The 15,798-nt window shown below is 43.9% G+C and overlaps 1 protein-coding gene across 1 annotated transcript in view; it reads left to right on the top strand.

Moving 5' to 3' along the window:
* LOC124622585 (4-coumarate--CoA ligase 1-like) overlaps window positions 1–15,798 on the top strand; it is a 314,336-nt gene that overhangs the window by 108,701 nt on the left and 189,837 nt on the right. The window lies entirely within an intron of this gene.

The raw sequence follows: 15,798 nt of genomic DNA, 5'->3' as shown, positions 1-15,798 counted from the left end.
TCGTTGGTGCAGAACAAGCGTTAGTTAGTTCCTGGAGCATTCACTTGCAGCCGCACTTTCTGGGTGGACAGACGCTGACAAGGAAGCCTGGATATGGTGTGCTGTCTGTCGGTCTGTCCCGAATATTTTATTTCGTCAGCATCCATTATACACTACTGGCCATTAAAATTGCTACACCAAGAAGAAATGCAGATGATAAACGGGTATTCATTGGACATACATATTATACTAGAACTGACATGTGATTACATTTTCACGCAATTTGGGTGCATAGATCCTGCGAAATCAGTACGCAGAACAACCACCTCTGGCCTTAATAACGGCCTTGATACGCCTGGGTATTGAATCAAACTGAGCTTGGATGACGTGTACAAGTACAGCTGCCCATGCAGCTTCAACACGATACCAAAGTTCATTGAGAGTAGTGACTGGCGTATTGTGACGATTAAGTTGCTCGGCCACCATTGACCAGACGTTTTCAATTGGTGAGAGATCTGGAGAATGTGCTGTCCAGGGCAGCGGTCGAACGTTTTCTGTTTCCAGAAAGACCCGTACAGGACCTGCAACATGCAGTCGTACATTATCCTGCTGAAATGTAGAGTTTCGCAGGGATCGACTGAAGGGTAGAGCCACGGGTCGTAACACATCTGAAATGTAACGTCCAAAGTGCCGTCAATGCGAACAAGAGGTGACCGAGATGTGTAACCAATTGCACCCCATACCATCACGCCAGGTGATACGCCAGTATGGCGATGACGAATACACGCTTCCAATGTGCGTTCACCGCGATGTCACCAAACACGGATGGGACCATCATGATGCTGTAAACAGAACCTGGATTCATCAGAAAAAATGACGTTTTGCCATTCGTGCACCCCGATTCGTCGTTCAGTACACCATCGCAGGCGCTCCTGTCTGTGATGCAGCGTCAAGGGTAACTGCGGCCATGGTCTCCGAGCTGATAATCCATGCTGCTGCAAACGTGGTCGAATTGTTCGTGCAGATGGTTGTCGTCTTGCAGACGTCCCCACCTGTTGACTCAGGGATCGAGACGTGGCTACACGATCCGTTACAGCCATGCGGATAAGATGCCTCTCATCTCGACTGCTAGTGATACGAGGCCGTTGGGATCCAGCACGGCGTTCCGTATTACCCTCCTCAACCCACCGATTCCATATTCTGCTAACAGTCGTTGTATCTCGACCAACGCGAGCAGCAATTTCGCGATACGATAAACCGCAATCGCGATAGGCTACAATCCTGTCTTTATCAAAGTCGGAAACGTGGTGGTACGCATTTCTCGTCCTTACACGAGGCATCACAACAACGTTTCACCAGGCAACGCCAGTCAACTGCTGTTTGTGTATGAGAAATCGGTTGGATGCTTTCCTCAAGTCAGCACGTTGTAGGTGTCGCCACCGGCGCCAACGTTGTGTGAATGCTCTTAAAAGCTAATCATTTGCATATCACAGCATCTTCTTCCTGTCGGTTAAATTTCGCGTCTGCAGCACGTCATCTTCGTGGTGTAGCAATTTTAATGGCCAGTAGTGTATATGATGAGCGTACGCATATCCACGATCTCGGGATGCAACCAGTATGGGAATATCAACCCTGAGGTACATGTATAAGCAACCATAATTATAGATTCACGAAAATCATACAGAGTGTAAACAGAATTACGTTCTAAAAAAAGGAAGTAGGCTTCCCCCAAATGAGAGTTCCCAGTGGGTCCCAAAATTCCTTAAACCAGCGCTACCAACAGTTGGCGCGCCGGGGTCTAGCCAGATGGGTGCGAAGCTCCGACACTGGCCTGATCCAGTCGCGCTAAGCCGACTGTGCTAAGAGCCCCTCCCCTCCCCCCCCCCCCCCGCCGCCATCCAGCGTACCCCCACCACTGCGCCGCTCTGAGGGGGCGTGTCAGGGGGACGGCCGCACGCCGGAGGCTGCACTCGTCCGGACACTCAGGTAGGCGTTTTTGCAACACACCGAGGCCACGTATGAGACTTAACTATAGCCACATACTTTTATCTGTAGGATTTCTGCTAATTTTCCGTTCCTTATTTTTCGTCATTTCTTACGTAAGTATGTACACACATAAAAAAGTTTTGCATCACGCTCGTTCCCAGAACTCCTGAAGATAGACGTTGATTGTGGATACTGAATCACAGACACAGTCCCTTTGACTGTTCAAAGATGTCACTAAACCCACCCAAAGATGTAAACAACCATGCATGAGCAGCGCCTGTCAGACGGAGGGGTTTTGATGTCGATCAGTTCCAGTCATTCCAGCAGGAAGTAGGTACATGGCTCGTGTTGTCTCTAGTTCAACCGTGCCCAGACGGTCAATACCGGGGTTCGATAGCGTCCGCATTGTTACTTTGTGTCAGGACAGGCTCCCAACAAGGGTAGTGTCCACGCGTCTCAGAGTGAACCAAAGCAATGTTGTTCGGACATGGAGGAGAGTCAGAGAGACAGGAACTGTCGATGACATGCCTCGCTCAGGCCGCCCTAGGGCTACTACTGCAGTGGATGACCACTACCTCCGGATTATGGATCGGAGGAACCCTGACAGCAACGCCACCATGTGGAATAATGCTTTTCGTGCAGCCACAGCACGTCGCGTTACGATTCAAACTGCGCGCGATAGGCTGCATGATGCGCAACTTCACTCCCGACGTCCACGGCTAGGTCCATCTTTGTAACCACGACACCATGCAGGGCGGTACAGATTGGCCCAACAACATGCCGAATGGGCCGCTCAGGAATGGTTGTTGTTGTTGGTTGTTTTTTGGGGAAGGAGACCAGACAGCGAGGTCATCGGTCTCATCGGATTAGGGAAGGACGGGGAAGGAAGTCGGCCGTGCCCTTTAAAAGGAACCATCCCGGCATTTGCCTGGAGTGATTTAGGGAAATCACGGAAAACCTAAATCAGGATGTCCGGACGCGGGATTGAACCGTCGTCCTTCCGAATGCGAGTCCAGTGTCTAACCACTGCGCCACCTCGCTCGGTCCGCTCAGGAATGGCATCAAGTTCTCTTCATCGATGAGTGTCGCATATGCCTTCAACCAGACAATCGTCGGGGACGTGTTTGGAGGCAACCCGGTCAGGCTGAACGCCCTAGACACACTGTCCAGCGAGTGCAGCAAGGTGGATATTCCCTGCTGTTTTAGCGTGGCATTATGTGGGTCTGACTACGCCGCTAGTGGTCATGGAAGGCTCATAACGGCGGTACGGTACGTGAATACCATCCTCGCGACTGATAGTGCAATGATATCGGCAGCGTACTGGAGAGGCATTCGTCTTCATGGATGACAGTTCGCGCTCCCATCGTGCACATCTTGAGAATGACTTCCTTCAGGATAACGACATCGCCCGATTAGAGTGGATAGCATGTTCTCCAGACATGAACCCTATCGAACATGCCTGGTATAGATTGAAAAGGGCTGTTTATGGAACGTGACCACCAACCAGTCTGAGGGACCTACACCGAATCGCCATTGAGGAGTGGGACAATCTGGGCCAACAGTGCCTTGATGAACTTGTGGATAGTATGCCACGACGAACACGGGCATCCATCAATGCAGGAGGACGTACTACTGGATATTAGGGAAACCGGTGCATACAGCAATCTGGACAGCCACCTCTGAATGCCTCGCTGTATGGTGGTTGAACATGCAATGTGTGGTTTTCATGAGCAATAAAAAGGGCGGAAATGATGTTTATGTTATCTCTTTTCCAATTTTCTGTACAGGTTCCGGAACTCTTGGAACCGAGGTAATGCAAAACGTTTTTTTATGTGTGTATATTAGACAGTGCTATTCTGGTAAGGAGAAGTGCAGAAAGCGTTACAAGTCATCTAACATTTGAGTTGTCTTGCTTATAAATTTATACACACTTCTATTTTTGAATATGTAATACATGGAACTATGGTTCGTCATGCAGACACATGCAGTTTCGCGTATTTATATTTGTTAAACCTGGACATTGATGGGAGTTGTCCCATTTCATAACAGAAAGAAAGACATCACACATTTATATCGAACAAAACATTGAAATAATTAGCGGCTTATCTGTGCAGTCGAGGACATTGCTCTTGGAGAAACAGTTTATAGAAGCCTACTCTCAGATTCCAGAAACAGGTCTTTGAGCCTCTTGCTACACTGTGCATCTGTCAGCAATAGTTGTAAGTAATGAGGCATATCAGCACCCCCAGCCCAAGAACGATCTGAGAAATAAATCGAAATTGGTCTTGTGCAAAGTCTTGAACTGTTTTTGAGAAGTTATGATGAAGAGTCTCGTTTACTGAAGCGCTGTCAGTCATGTCTGATACGCAAACGACTGCCTCGAGGTCCGGGAAATGTTCCATGTCACGAAGTTGATGCTGAATTTTCAGTAGACGAATTCATTTATCAAGGAGCTATCATTCTGACCTGTTTGAACTCACTAACAGCCGGGTACCGCATCCTCTGAGGTTGATCGCACATAGCGCAACTCGCATTCGCGTTTGCTCCGGGCTGGACGCCTCTTCCTTGACATTTCCGGTCACACTGAAGGGTGCTATCGTGCTTTGATGTGTGCCGGGGCTTTATTGGTCTACTGTATGCCTTCAATATGGACCCATTTGGGTCACACTTCGAGGTCGTTGCAATTTTCTCAGACATTAGTTTATGTTTTATACAACAGAACGAGGTGATTTTGATGTTTCGCTCAAGTTTACTTTGCATGTAAACAATATGTTTGCCTACAATAGGAGTGGTCTGGTGCTAAGATCCGTGGGAGCAGTGATAAATCACTCTGTTGCTCCCAGCCTTCTCGCTCTTTTCTTTGGTGTTACGCTGAATAATTTTTCGTCCTTGATACTATTGTACAAACTCAAGCCACCAATGCACGAGCTGGGTACGTAATACCAAGTTTCGCACTCACAAAGCGTGCTTTAATTGCACGAACATGTGAATAGGCAATATATGACGAAACAGTTTTTGGCAAAATGTCGTTCTGGAACGATACAGTATTTCGATCGTCACCTCGCATAAACAGTAAAAGTTCTTCTGATAAACGTATGTATATTTTCTTAATGCAGTAGGTATTACTAAGTGACGATAAAACATTACACACATGGTATTTTAAATTGATTTGTTGGGAAATAAAAATTTTTAAATACTAATTTTATTTAACTATAGCGATAATCGAAAATCTGTTCTTCTGTATTATATTTGTTGTATTAAGTGTGCTCGGTGCACTTGTCACTTTAGTTTCCGACGAAAGTACATGTTTTCAACAATATCCACCATTGTCATCGACAAAAAACGACGAATGTCGAGGAAGTAAAGGAATTACACAGCTGTAAGTGTTAAACGCGAAGGAGACAGCGGACAGGTCGAAAGGGAACACTGAAGGCCCTTTCGAGTGGAAGGAGCTGTCTGGTGACTTGACAGGAAAAGGAGTCGATAATTAAGTAGGTGATCCAATTTTGCATTAAGAGCTTCATAGAGCTTCATAAGACATGCGACAGGTAAGGCAAATTGCGTGGGTAACTTTCCTTTAGAAATTCTGAGGTTATTGGGAGAAGTGGCAAGTTGGTTTGTAGATTATATGGGATTGGAGACATACAACGCGACGAGCAGAAACGTATCATTTACACAATCCCGAAGGCAGCAACGAAGGTTAGGTGCAGGCCGCGGTGGCCGTGCGGTTCTAGGCGCTCAGTCCGGAACCGCGTGACTGCTACGGTCGCAGGTTCGAATCCTGCCTCGGGCATGGATGTGTGTGATGTCCATAGGTTAGTTAGGTTTAAGTAGGTCTAAGTTCTAGGGGACTGATGACCACAGATGTTAAGTCCCATAGTGCTCAGAGCCATTTTTGAAGGTTAGGTGGAAAAACTATCGTACAATCAATTCAGCAGCTCATGCGTCACAATCTCTGGCAAGAACAATATTCAGAAAACCAAGAACGAAGTGCTCAGATTAGAATAGGTGTAAGACAAGGATAAAACCTTTCTCCACTTTGTCATCGCAGAGACAGGGACAGAAATAACATTTAGATACAGGAGTGAAATTAAAATTCGGCGTGAAAACATATCAACGATAAGATTCGCTCATGACATTCCTATCCTCAGTAGAAACGAGAAAGTATTCAGAAGATACTTAAGGAAATGAACGATGTGCTGAGCACAGAATGTGGACTGAGAGCAAACCGAAGAAAGTTGGAAGCTATGAGTAGTAGCAGAAATGGGGTTAGTCACAAAAACAACATAAAAATTGGGAACCATGAAGCAGATGATGTGAAGCAATTCTTACCAAAAGAAATGTACTAATGTCTAACACTGGCCTTAATTTGAAGAAGAAATTTCTGAAAATATTTGTCTGGAGCACAGTATTTGATGGTAGTGAATCAGGGACTTTGGGGAAAACCGAATAAAAAGAGAATCGAAGCATTTGAGATAGAGGCGACACAAGGATACTCAAAATAGGCGGATTCATGAAGTATGAAATGAGGAGGTTCGGCACAGAATTTGTGAGGATAGAAATATATGGAGAACAATGGCAAGAAGAAGGGCTGGGATACTAGGACATGTGTTAGGACATCAGGGAATTACTTCCAAGATACTAGAAGGAGATGTAGAGCTTTAGAGAGTAATAGTTGTAGTGGAAGACCTGGATTAGAATATACCTAAGAAATAATTGAGGATGGTGCATACAAGTGCCACTCTGAGATGAATAGGTTGGCACACAAAAAGAAATCGTAGCTGGTGGCATCAAATCAGGCGCAAAAATGATGAACCCAAAAAAACAGAATGCTAATTCGCCATGGAAATAAACCATATAACAATGTCCTGCAAAATTATTTTTATTTGGTCACAAATTGGTTTTGGGCTTTTCACGCCATCTTCTGTGACAACTGAATGTCGCAAATATAGGTAAACATGATGTGCAACTTACACAAATATTATTTGTACAGATATACATAAATGACAAAAAGTTTACATGGGAAAATATTACTATAATTACAACAGCCAAAAAAGAAGTGGATAAACAAAGTTTTGTGTGGAGATACATGTAACAAAAGATGAGAAATAAAATGAATTAACAGCTTGAATCTAGTATTTGTAACGGAAATTTAATTTCACAAAGTGGAAATGGAAATGTAGCCTCATATTTAATACTTGGCTGCATTCTACGTCATGTGTTTGTTGATTTCTAGCGTTTCCAATAGGGTCATCTTTCTGCATTTTTTTTTACAGAGTATACAGTTTCACATTTTACATCATATGGATGTTTTTCTGCAAAAAGATGATCAGCAAAGGTCGAATCTTTCTTTCTTAATCGCCAGCTTCCCTCATGTTCACATAGCCTGTTTGCCACAGTTATGCCTGATGAATCACTTCTTCACAATGTTTGCAAGTTATTTTATATACGCCACTCTGTGCCAAGGATTGTATTTTGTCTATAGTACTGAATAAAATTTTTGAAATGGACAATTTCGAATGAATTTTATTACAGAAAGGGCCACTGAACTATAAAATTAAGTATTGCTTCAGATGTGTCGATGATGTGTAGGTATCATTAGGCAGTTAGATATACTGCTACAGCATTTAAACACGAAACTTAAAAAAAATCAGTTTACAATGAAGCTAGAAGGCTCTTAAAGAAATTTCATGTAACTTAAAACAGATATTAGTACAAGAAAACACATATTCAGCGTTTAGAGAAAAACACAGCTACTTATACAGTAATCACTAAGAGCTCCCAACAATAGTAGTGCAACCTTGGTTCTGGGCCATTTTGTTAGTGTGGGTTGCATGCATTCAGGGGCAAGGATATATCCAGAGGCAAACTTGATTGATTTATGACACCCTATGCTTAACCCTCTGTTCTGTTGATTGATTCATGACCTGCTGGAGATAATCTGTCCTTCTGAGAAAGCTCCTCATCTCCTCCTTCTCCTCCACCTTCTCCACACCTTTGGGAAACACTCTCACCAACGCAAGCACACATTTGATATCAAATTAATTGACTAATTAATTAAGTCGATCAGTTAATTAACCCTTACCTATCTGGGAAATACCCCAGCCTCCCTCTCTGAACCCATCTGGAAATTGGTGAGAAAATGACTCAATCTCTGCTGCGGAGGAAGGATCTGATGAAAGGAAATTACAAAGCTCCTCATTCTCTGCTGTTTTGGAAGATGCAGTCTTGTAAAATACATCGAAAAGAAGTAATTAAATAGAGCGCTTTTTTCCTATCGCACAAGGAATACCATCAAAAAAATCAATGTCAACATCGCTCACTGCATGTAATGACACTGTGAAAATCTTCCGATAGCATTTTCACAACTGCCACTGGCAGGGCATGCCGACCACTTAATGTATTCCCGCACAAGCAGGTTGGGAGGGAGGTCTACACACAGTGTCAGCTCAAGTGGTGCACAGACTGGAAGTCGCGCTAATTCCTGAACGAAGTGTCAGGTGATGGCAACCCTTTGCGCAGCTGTGCCGACAGATAAGAGCGATAGGAAGCACTAGGTTTCCCCTACCATAAACATCAGGTGTAATACCATGATCTGATTACAGTGTGGTGGGAATGGCATATCATAAAAGAAATCGCTAATAAAGGCCTAAAAATTCCACAAGATCACAAAAAACCTTCTAACACATATACAGCAAACACACACACCATCACACACACATACAGAATAATACTGCATTTTCTCTAGGTCTTCACAGCTGTGTTACACTTACAAGGAAAAGTGATAAAAAATTGTATAATCTGAGGGAAAATATGAGGGAAAAAAATGAGGGGGAATGATGTAGTACATGCATGCCTGTTTGGTACAGGAAAATTGTTGTACATGCTAATGAGTATGTGATAGCAAGAAGAATACGAGAAAAACTTGACATGGAAGCACCTGTAACCACCAGAACACTCATTTTCTGTAGCAGCGATAATATAGCTGGAATAGATTGTTAAACATAGATGACGACCTAATGTAGAGTAATAAGTTTACATACGTCGGATCACAAGCCCAGGTGTGACCCCAGAGTTATCGACAACCACCTTATAAGTTTTTTAAAAAGTCTTCTTCGCTAAACAGCATTGTATTACCAGTTGAGGAACTGCAATATACAGTTATAGAATGGATTGCGTGTTTGACTGTGTGCAAGACTGCTTATGTGTTTTAAAGCATAACAAACAGTATTTGAAACGTGCTTCTCTGTACTCTGCACCAATCACAGCCAACAAACACCTTAAAGAAGAGTTGCTACATGGCCTTTTAACAGCATTCTACTGTATGTCTATTGAGGTGATATGTGGGACTCGACAGCTGTCTTTGATGCTTTCCTGCAAAGGAGAATCATCCTCTTTTAAACTGAAATGGATCTGAATTAAAGGATGATAGACAGTAGATGGAGTAATCGGTTGAGAGGAGTTGTAGTGAAGTATGATTTAACGATAGACTGATGATGCATTCTAGAGGGAGGGAGTTGTTGTGGCAGGCCGTTTGTCATGCATTTAATCTTTTTTCCTGTTGTTCTCCTGGCGTGCATCAGTTATGTCGTATAACTTGGGTTTGACTCGTATAGATTTATGTGTTCTGTCTGGGACATAGTGCGCTATCTGCCTGCAATCATTAACAGCAAACCTCTCCATACCACTGTCAGAGAGAACTTCCAACACATGTGTGATGAATGATGTCCATCGATGGAAAACCAATCTGAACACTCTCCTCTATATGAATGGAGATATATGCGAAGTACTCCATTTCTCTGCCATATCTTATACATAAATCTAATCTTGAGTTTCATAACTGCAGTGATTTTAAGTTAGTGATGGAAGTTTGTCAGGTACTGCAACACATATTTCTTTTGTGTTTATTTTCTATGATCATTTCTCTCTTTCCAGTAATTTCTTGGTGTGGAATCCAAAGACTACAATAATTCTACACAATTGACAGCACGAGTGATTTACATAAAATATTTTGAACTCCTATCATATGGAGCTCCATCATGCATAGCGTAAACGTTCCTTCTTCTCCTGCCTGTTATGTCACCTAACCCTCTCAAAAGTATGAGGCTCGCATCTACTATACACCAATAAAGGGCGCTAAACTGCTCAACATACAAGCATGTAGTATGAAGGCTTTCACGACCGGATGACATATCTTCTGGTAAACCTTGCGGGATGTAAGGTCGTGGTCCATGAAACTCTTCAGCTCCTAACGTTTCGTCCAGTGCTTCGCTGGACATCTTCAGAGGGGTGTTTCTCCTCCGGTGGTCGGCAAGACTCACCGGAGGAGAAACACCCCTCTGAAGATGTCCAGCGAAGCACTGGACGAAACGTTAGGAGCTGAAGAGTTTCATGGACCACGACCTTACATCCCGCAAGGTTTACCAGAAGATATACAAGCATGTAGACAGATAATGTGTAATTGGAGGGTGACATGAGTAAAATTGGTACAGAACAGTGTTTGCAGAATGGCAGTTACAGTATTGGAATGAGAATATCAATCTATTTCACTAGCGCCCATCAGTACAAGTCTGGAACATGTGTTACACGCTTTGTTAAAGCAAAATACCGAAGTGTATTGATTACGTGGAATTCAGCCCGTTCTGTTCCTTCACAAAATGTCAAATGTACTTCTCATCAGTTTCAGATTAAATTAAAGACAGTGTTGCAAGGAGGGCAGCCTAAGATAGAGGAAGAGTTACAAGGTGCATAGAGACAGGCCAACTAGATTTTTGGTCAGGGTTCTTAGCCTATAGGTTCGATGAAGGAATAGCTTGTTTCAAAATAGTTTGCTGAGTGCTAGAGCTATGAGAATCTGACTTTATTCCACAAACGCAAGAATATTTTGTGACTCTATCCACATAGAGGGAGATGGGAAATCGTAATCTTACCGGATTTATAAAGTTTTTCAGCTAAGGAATGTAGTTTTTGCACCTCCTCTCTGCTGATGGCTGTTTTACACACTAAGAAACAGTATGTGTGTCTTTTGATGTAGGCTGTGTAACATGATTTGCAGTATGTCTACATGCATATGAACCTTGCAAAGTAATGGAGGGGGTGGTTTAGCAGCGATGCCGAAATTCAGAACCATGCTGCTATGTCATGCTGTAATGTCATTGGCTGATAGCAACACGAAATCAATACGTTTTTTTGATGAAACAACTCGTCGAGGGTGGTGTTTCGTACCACGAGTAATTGAGTAAAATGCATTGATATTACAGAAAACCTGGTAAAATTACGAAAATTGATGGAAAATATGTAAAATTGATGAAAATACGACAAAAATGTGGAGGGATGATGGCACTTACATGCTCGCCTGTGTGTATGAAAATCATTCCATTCCGCTACCGGTGAGATTGACAATTGATGGTACGTACTATCCACGATCCATAGGTTTACGTCCAACAGAAACCCCCTTGTTCCATATGTAGCTGTGCAGTGTAAATCATAAAAATTAAAGTTGCAGTGTCCAAAGATTTGGATGTCAGGATGACTACCATCTGAAACACCAAGACAGCCATCATACATCTGGGTGCAATATGCAGCACTAATATGAGGAATCAATGCTCAGGGTCTCTTTAAAAAACGGAACACTGAGACATCTAGTACCCCATCATTGTGGAAGAGTAGATTAAATATAGAGGTCAGCACCTTCGGACGACTGTTTGGTAATGGTCCACAATGCCTCAAACTCTTCCAGCTTCCATGTGTTGCAAGCGATATCCTCCACATTATTGTCAATAAGAAACACCACCAAATCTTTTGTTTCAACCATCCTGTGTGTTGGAGGAGTATATTTTACACCATGTGATGTCTTGCTTTCTGTGTGAGCCAATGGATCAGAATGTGTTCTACATCTGCATCTACATTTATACTCCGCGAGCCACCCAACGGTGTGTGGCGGAGGGCACTTTACGTGCCACTGTCATTACCTCCCTTTCCTGTTCCAGTATGGTTCGCGGGAAGAACGACTGTCTGAAAGCCTCCGCGCGCTCGAATCTCTCTAATTTTACATTCGTGATCTCCTCGGGAGGTATAAGTAGGGGGAAGCAATATATTCGATACCTCATCCAGAAACGCACCCTCTTGAAACCTGGACAGCAAGCTACACCGCGATGCAGAGCGCCTCTCTCGCAGAGTCTGCCACTTGAGTTTGTTAAACATCTCCGTAGCGCTATCACGTTTACCAAATAACCCTGAGACAAAACGCTCCGTTCTTCTTTGGATCTTCTCTATCTGCTCTGTCAACCCGACCTGGTACGGATCCCACACTGATGAGCAATACTCAAGTATAGGTTGAACGAGTGTTTTGTAAGTCACCTCCTTTGTTGATGGACTACATTTTCTAAGGACTCTCCCAATGAATCTCAACCTGGCACCCGCCTTACCAACAATTAATTTTATATGATCATTCCACTTCAAATCGTTCCGCACGCATACTCCCAGATATTTTACAGAAGTAACTGCTACCAGTGTTTGTTCCGCTATCATATAATCATACAATAAAGGTTCCTTCTTTCTATGTACTCACAATACATTACATTTGTCTATGTTAAGGGTCAGTTGCCACTCCCTGCAGCCCCCATCTCGTGGTCGTGCGGTAGCGTTCTCGCTTCCCACGCCCGGGTTCCCGGGTTCGATTCCCGGCGGGGTCAGGGATTTTCTCTGCCTCGTGATGGCTGGGTGTTGTGTGATGTCATTAGGTTAGTTAGGTTTAAGTAGTTCTAAGTTCTAGGGGACTGATGACCACAGATGTTAAGTCCCGTAGTGCTCAGAGCCATTTGAACCACTCCCTGCACCAAGTGCCTATACGCTGCAGATCTTCCTGGATTTTGCTGCAATTTTCTAATGCTGCAACTTCTCTGTATACTACAGCATCATCAGCGAAAAGCCGCATGGAACTTCCGACACTATCTACCAGGTCATTTATATATATTGTGAAAAGCAATGGTCCCGTAACACTCCCCTGTGGTACGCCAGAGGTTACTTTAACGTCTGTAGACGTCTCTCCATTGAGAACAACATGCTGTGTTCTGTTTGCTAAAAACTCTTCAATCCAGCCACACAGCTGGTCTGATATTCCGTAGGCTCTTACTTTGCTTATCAGGCGACATTGCGGAACTGTATCGAACGCCTTCCGCAAGTCAAGGAAAATGGCAACTATCTGGGAGCCTGTATCTGATATTTTCTGGGTCTCATGAGCAAATAAAGCGAGCTGGGTCTCACACGATCACTGTTTCCGGAATCTATGTTGATTCCCACATAGTAGATTCTGGGTTTCCAGAAATGTAATGATACGCGGGCAAAAAACATGTTCTAAAATTTTACAACAGATCAATGTCAGAGATATAGGTCTATAGTTTTGCGCAACTGCTCGACGACCCTTCTTGAAGACTGGGACTACCTGTGCTCTTTTCCAATCATTTGGAACCTTCCGTTCCTCTAGAGACTTGCGGTACACGGCTGTTAGAAGGGGGGCAAGTTCTTTCGCGTACTCTGTGTAGAATCGAATTGGTATTCCGTCAGGTCCAGTGGACTTTCCTCTGTTGAGTGATTTCAGTTGCTCTTCTATTCCTTGGACACTTATTTCGATGTCAGCCATTTTTTCGTTTGTGCGAGTATTTAGAGAAGGAACTGCAGTGCGGTCTCCCTCTGTGAAACAGTTTTTGAAAAGATGTTTAGTATTTCAGCTTTACGCGTGTCATCCTCCATTTCAATGCCATCATCATGCCAGAGTGTCTGGATATGCTGTTTCGAGCCACTTACTGATTTAACGTAAGACCAGAACTTCCTAGGATTTTCTGTCAAGTCGGTACATAGAATTTTACTTTCGAATTCACTGAACGCTTCACGTATAGCCCTCCTTAAGCTAACTTTGACATCGCTTAGCTTCTGTTTGTCTGAGAGGTTTTGGCTGCGTTTAAACTTGCAGTGAAGCTCTCTTTGCTTTCGCAGTAATTTCCTAACTTTTTTGTTGAACCACGGTGGGTTTTTGCCGTCCCTCACAGTTTTACTCGGCACGTACCTATCTAAAACGCATTTTACGATTGCCTTGAACTTTCTCCATAAACACTCAACATTGTCAGTGTCGGAACAGAAATTTTCGTTTTGATCTGTTAGGTAGTCTTAAATCTGCCTTCTATTACTCTTGCTAAACAGATAAACCTTCCTCCCTTTTTTTAATATTCCTATTTACTTTCATATTCAGGGATGCTGCAACGGCCTTATGATCATTGATTACATAGTCGAAAACTTCGGGTCTGTTTGTTATCAGTAGGTCCAAGATGTTATCTCCACGAGTCGGTTCTCTGTTTAATTGCTCGAGGTTATTTTCGGATAGTGCACTCAGTACAATGTCACTCGATGCTCTGTCCCTACCACCCGTCCTAAACATCTGAGTGTCCCAGTCTATATCTGGCTCAAAATGGTTCAAATGGCTCTGAGCACTATGGGACTCAACTGCTGAGGTCATTAGTCCCCTAGAACTTAGAACTAGTTAAACCTAACTAACCTAAGGACATGACAAACATCCATGCCCGAGGCAGGATTCGAACCTGCGACCGTAGCGGTCTTGCGGCTCCAGACTGCAGCACCTTTAACCGCACGGCCACTTCGGCCGGCTCTATATCTGGTAAATTGAATTTCCCACCTAATACTATAACATTTTGAGAAAATTTATGTGAAATGTATTCCACATTTTCTCTCAGTTGTTCTGCTACTAATGCTACTGAGTCGGGAGGTCGGTAAAAGGAGCCAATTATTAACCTAGCTCGGTTGTTGAGTGTAGCCTCCACCCATAATAATTCACAGGAACTATCCACTTCTACTTCACTACAGGATAAACTACTACTAACAACGACAAACACGCCACCACCGGTTGCATACAATCTATCCTTTCTAAACGCCGTCTGTGCCTTTGTAAAAATTTCGGCAGAATTTATCTCTGGTTTCAGCCAGCTTTCCGTACCTATAAAGATTTCATCTTCGGTGCTTTCTATCAGCGCTTGAAGTTTCGGTACTTTACCAACGCAGCTTCGACAGTTTACAATTACAATACCGATTGCTGCTTGGTCCCCGCATGTCCTGACTTTGCCCCGCACCCTTTGAAGCTGTTGCCCTTTCTGTACTTGCCCGAGGCCATCTAACCTAAAAAAAACCGCCCAGTCCACGCCACACAACCCCTGCTACCCGTGTAACCTCCTGCTGTGTGAAGTGGACTCCCGACCTATCCAGCGGAACCCGAAACCCCACCACCCTATGGCGCAAGTCGAAGAATATGCAGCCCACACGGTCGCAGAACCGTCTCAGCCTCTGATTCAGACCCTCCACTCGGCTCTGTACCAAAGGTCCGGAGTCAGTCCTGTCGACGATGCTGCAGATGGTGAGCTCTGCTTTCATCCCGCTAGCGAGACTGGCAGTCTTCACCAAATCAGATAGCCGCCGGAAGCCAGAGAGGATTTCCTCCGATCCATAGCGACACACATCATTGGTGCCGACATGAGCGATCACCTGCAGATGGGTGCACCCTGTACCCTTCATGGCATTCGGAAGGACCCTTTCCACATCTGGAATGACTCCCCCCGGTATGCACACGGAGTGCACGTTGGTTTTCTTCCCCTCTCTTGCTGGGTGTTTTTGTCAGTTTAGCTCCTGACGCAGACCTTAAAGTCAAGGTGGAAAAAGAAAATGTGTGGCAGAGTGCAAAGCTGTAGCCAAACACTGCTTGGATGTATTACAGCAGAAAAACAATGTATAAAACTGTTTATGTAAGATCAACACAGGAACTCTCTATTG

The sequence above is a fragment of the Schistocerca americana genome, chromosome 7 (assembly GCF_021461395.2).
Source record: "Schistocerca americana isolate TAMUIC-IGC-003095 chromosome 7, iqSchAmer2.1, whole genome shotgun sequence".
Lineage (NCBI taxonomy): Eukaryota > Metazoa > Arthropoda > Insecta > Orthoptera > Acrididae > Schistocerca > Schistocerca americana.
Note: the sequence above shows the minus strand (reverse complement) of the source record. Positions and strands in the feature narration are given on the sequence as shown.